This window comes from Podarcis tiliguerta, assembly GCF_965153285.1.
Source record: "Podarcis tiliguerta genome assembly, chromosome: 4".
Lineage (NCBI taxonomy): Eukaryota > Metazoa > Chordata > Lepidosauria > Squamata > Lacertidae > Podarcis > Podarcis tiliguerta.
The window spans coordinates 23,402,616-23,407,922 of NC_139537.1; positions in this window are offsets into that span (position 1 = coordinate 23,402,616).

Sequence of the window (5,307 nt, forward strand, 5' to 3'; positions counted from 1 at the left end):
GGCCCCATTACCTTCATTAGCTTAGGGCCTCATCAAACCTAAATCCAGCCCTGCCCACATTACAGAGGACAGTCCTCATTTTGAAGAGGTATTTTATTTGAAAGGCTGTCCGGTTCAAGCCTAACTTGATATATAAGGAACTCTAAAGAGGCAGTAGACTTAGCAGGTATACATGTACTGTATCCTGGTTACAGTCTTCTCCACTATGGAGAAATGTATTACGTTTCAATTATTCTATTCTATACTATTATTACAGCAGGCATAGGCAAACTCAGCCCTCCAGATGTTTTGAGACTACAGTTCTCATCATCCCTGACCACTGGTCCTGTTAGCAAGGGATGATGGGAGTTGTAGTCCGAAAATATATGGAGGGCCGAGTTTGTCTATGCCTGTACTACAGCAATTATTTTTAAACTTTCACCTTATACCTATTGGTTAGCATGCTAAGATTCTGTGCAAGTGTGTGTGTCCTCTGTTTCAGCAGATGCCTAAACAGTCACCCTACACTTTATGCTCACTTACCGCTGTAGAATTCCACTAGATTAGAACTAGGAAGACTGCAGATTTGTTCGATCTAATCTGTTGTGGGTTTTTTGAAATCTTGAACCCCAAGGTGGAGCCATGTGCAAAATGGTAGCTCAGGTGCATAGCAGGAAAGGAGCAGGGTGTCTCTGAGCATAATATTAGCCTACAAATTTGTTTCCACTGTCAGAACTGAGACAAAAAATCCACTCCCCTGGTTTCTTCATTTCTGGTACCTTCTTCATTTAGGAGGAGGGAGGAACACTTTTAGTTGTTTCTGTGGTTAGGGAGTCAGAAAACGTTGTTGATCTGCCACAAATCACTCAGAGATCTACTAGTAGATCGGGACTAGAAGAACCCAATTTTCCTTCTACCTATCCCTACACAATATATCTAAACTGTGCAAAATCCTTGCAAAAACATATGCATGCAAAATCCTTCTTCCTTGTGCCCTAAATGGATTAGGATTGTTCAAAACATGGCAGGAGCAGCAGAAGCAATGATGGCAGCAGCAGCAGTGCTTTAACAGCAGAATAGCAGGCAGGTATGCAGCGGTGGCAGCCCCAGCAGATTGAAAGTGACACTTTTAGGGCCACACTTCAGGGCAGAGGTTTGGGTCCTGCAGCCTGGGGCCCTGAATAAATGTTAGAGAGTGAGTGATGCATGATGGGGGAATGTTTTAAATGTGTATGTAGATGTAGTCTGTCTGTGGCAGAAGCAGTGTGGGAGAGAGAGTGAGAAAAGAGAAATATAGATGTAGTCCTTTTAAGTTTTGCAGTAATTTATGTTTGAACTTGTGGTCCTAAATTACTCCTGAAAAATTAATCATGAGCAGGAGGGAACCTTGGTGGGAAAGTGTGCAAAGTCTTCACTCTGTGTGTGTATCCTTGCCAGTAAACAGCTTTCTTAGGACAGGACAGCCAACAGGCACTTGTCTGTAAGCCCAGACTCCTTCCAATTCCACAGCTCTTTCACTGCCAAACATTTGGTGGTGGGGAGTAGACTGCTACTCTCTCCCTCTAGATGCTTCTTAATAGTTTCTGGGGTTGTTAAAATTTCATATCAATACATTTGTAAATAAAAAGAAACATTTTGCAATAACTTTTTTTTTTTAATTCGAGAAGTTCACACAGGCACCCATTAAACATTTCATAATCTCCCAACACTGTTTATGCTTCTCATTCCTCACTTGTCATCCGAAGACTTGTTCACACATTCGCACAGAGTATTCTTATCTTGTGGTAAGCTTCGCTGTGGTTTCCTCTCTCCCTCTCATGCTAAGTAAAGACCAGATGTTCTATGTTTTTGGTGCTGCTTGGGAAGCCTTCCATTACCTTTTCCCCCTGCTCACTTTGCCAGCATCTTTGGGGATGAGATGATGAGAGGCATCTTATAGGTCAAAAATCTTCTTAGCCCATGCTCGTCTTCTCAACAAACCACAAGCTCCTTCTCTCTGTCTCTCTCTCTCTCTCTCTCTCTCTCTCTCTCTCTCACACACACACACACACACACACACAAAAGATTGCACAGTTTCTAAAAAAAGATCCAGTTCTGGAGTTGCAATATGATGTAGCTATGGATTTTCAAAACAAATGGCAAGCGTTTTCAGGATGAGGTCTACATTCCCACATGGGCAACCTTCAGTTCACAACATGCCAGAGTGGGTGAGATCAGATGGGCGCAAGTGTGTAAATCAAAGCCAAGAATGAGCAGGGCAAAACTGATTCTTATGCTTGTCAAGACGTTGGTACACACAACCACCATTTTAGGTGTGTCCAATATGTGTGCCACTACGCACGCACGCATCGGCCGAGCTTGGAAGTGACACCAAAATGCCACAAAATGCCTGTAGTATCATATAAGTCCCTCTAGAGTTCAGGACCAGATTGCTTGGGAGGCTGACTTATCCCTTATGTGCCCGGTAGATCACGGTGGTCTATGAGAGAGTTTCTCTTGCAAGCTCTGAAGATCTCAGAGCCTGCACCACAGTAACTCAGAGCAGGGTTTTTGTTTTTTTAAAGTGGCTGCCTATTGGAATAGCATTTCTGTTGAGGTACAACAAGTGTTCACTATCTGCACATTCAGAAAATGGTTGAAGGCCTTTTTTGTTCCAGCTTCTGCAGCTGCTTTAATGGGTCTTTACCACAAGGTTTTTAAAAGAATTTGTAAGTCATCTTGTAAGTCATCTTGACGCAGTGGTCCTGAAGGCAATTAATAAATTAATTGTAATAATAATTATTATAAATAATAATATAGTTGGCTACATTCTAACCAGGTGAAAGTCAGATGCTTCTAATGCACATGTTTCCCTCCATACAGGTGAGTGAGAGGCGTCATTAGAGTTTAAGGATACAAAAAGCACTTGAGGGGGAGATTTTAAGCCCCCTCATCTAAAAGCAGCTTCAGATGTGGATGGACTCTAACTCAACTCCCAACATCCCGCATCTTGGGCCATATTAGTAAGGAGTCAGAGGATCTGGAGCCTAGAACCTCAATTTTCATTGGGAGCCCTGCTTGAATAGGGTTCCAAATCGTGTGGAGAATTCTAAGAACATCCAGATAATTGTGATGAAAATGTCCTTTCAGGCCTTCCTCCCAATGCAGAATAGTCTGAAGGGAGCCAGCCTGTTTGAGGACATAGAGGGTGGGACCCGGTGTATCACCACACTGAACTTTTTATTAAGCCCCCACACATTTGCTCCAAATTCTTGATAGGTATATGTCAGTGGGAATACCAGTATCCTATTTTAGGATACTATTCAACTTTAAAGAACAAACAAAACCCAACTAATATATCAGGGGGAGGGTTAAGCACAACATATCTCTCTGATGCACAAACTGGACTTAAAAAAAAAAAAAAAAGAGGCAGTAGAGCATTCCAATATATGACACACATGGACTCCACTGTAGCCTGATGTGGAATTTTAATACTTCAGCCAACTTCTTCATTCCGCATAATCTGTCCTCTGGCTCTAGTCTCTGAAATCTGTGCATGTCTTGCAGAAGGACTAACTCATTCCAGGCACCTATTTAAATAATTGTTTTATGTATGTTTGTAATATATATATATATATATAGAGAGAGAGAGAGTATATGTCTGTCATCAGTAATGGTCTGAATGAGGGTGAACAAATTGAAACTCAATCCAGACAAGAAAGAGGTGCTCTGAATAGGTCGAAAGGCAGAACAGGCAGTAGAGATCCATCTTCTGCTGGAGTGAGATAATACCTACTAAAATGAATGGACCTCAGTTAGTCATGCTTTTCACGTATTTTTTGCTCTATAAGACGCACCAGACCATAAGACGCACCTAGTTTTTGGAGGAGGAAAACAAGAAAAAAAATATTCTGAATCTCAGAAGCCAGAACAGCAAGAGGGATCGCTGTGCAGTGAAAGCAGCAATCCCTCTTGCTGTTCTGGCTTCTGGGATAGCTGCGCAGCCTGCATTCATTTCATAAGACGCACACACATTTCCCCTTACTTTTTAGGAGGGAAAAAGTGAGTCTTATAGAGCAAAAAATACGGTAATTTAAATAGTTCTGCTCTGAGTAGGACTAGCATTAGATTTAACCCATTCGGAAGTGGGAGGAATTCAACATAGCACCCTTCCATCAGAGCAAGTGTGCTATTCTGAGGGTTCCCCCAGCCCCTCTGACCTATTTCCCTGGGGCGGGGGGAGACAGGATGAAGAAAGTGGGGAAAACCTCATTGTACTAGCAGAAGTCCTCCATGATCTTTTGCTTGTGGGACTATTCAGCTGAATCCCATCCACTGTGTCCTTCCCATGATGCAAATGGAGAAAAGGAGAAAAGGTACAAGGAATGCTAAGTTTGATTTTAAGAAAAGGTTAATATTAGTTCAAGCTCAACTGCAAACAAGAAAGATTCAAAACTCATAATATCAATGCGTAGTCATCAATCAAACTGATATGTGTCTGTCTCTTAGCAGCAATGACAGGAAATAAATCAATAACTGATAAAAGACTGCATTTTCCTAAACCTTGGCTAAATCTTTTGACAGTTGCTTTATTTTAATCGAAGCCAGAAAATCATAACATAGTGATAAAAACAGTTGAACATTATTAAAAGCATTGCAACTAAGATGAAAGAAAAAACATATAAAAATTAATCTATCCTGACAATCAGCATATGATCTAGTGAAAACAGAGACATGATTCACTCCAGGAATGAAATATTAGGGCAACCCTTAAACTAACACTGATTGGTTTTTGCTGTTATTATTACTGTTGTTATTATTATTTGGGTGTGCCATTCTTCCCAACCAGGGATGCATGTGGGATTTGGTTTGTTCATATTGCATTATGAGCTGACCTAATCCAAACTTTCTGGACTAGTATACAGATCAAAACAGATCAAAACATCCCTGTCCATCAGATCTTGCTCTCCTCTGAATATTACATACTAATAATGTGGAAACAGACTTAATAATGAACACATGCAAAAGTGGCGCAATCCGGAATTATCTTGATCTGACCATTCCTATTCTGAACACACTAATCTGGGAATTATACAATGCAAATGATATGACAAACAGTTGTGGTGCATAAAACTCACTACTTTAGAATTTCCTTTGATTCCTGGATCTCATAATTGAAAATTGGTTACTCACAACATCTCTTACAGCCTGGTCCTTTTCATGTTTCCTGAGGGTGTAAGTCTCACTAAATTCACCTCCTCTCAAATGTGCATATGATGGCCGTCTTGGGCATTTGCTCATTGTGCTTTATCCAATACCTGTTTTGTCCTACGTAGAGAGTAGGGACCG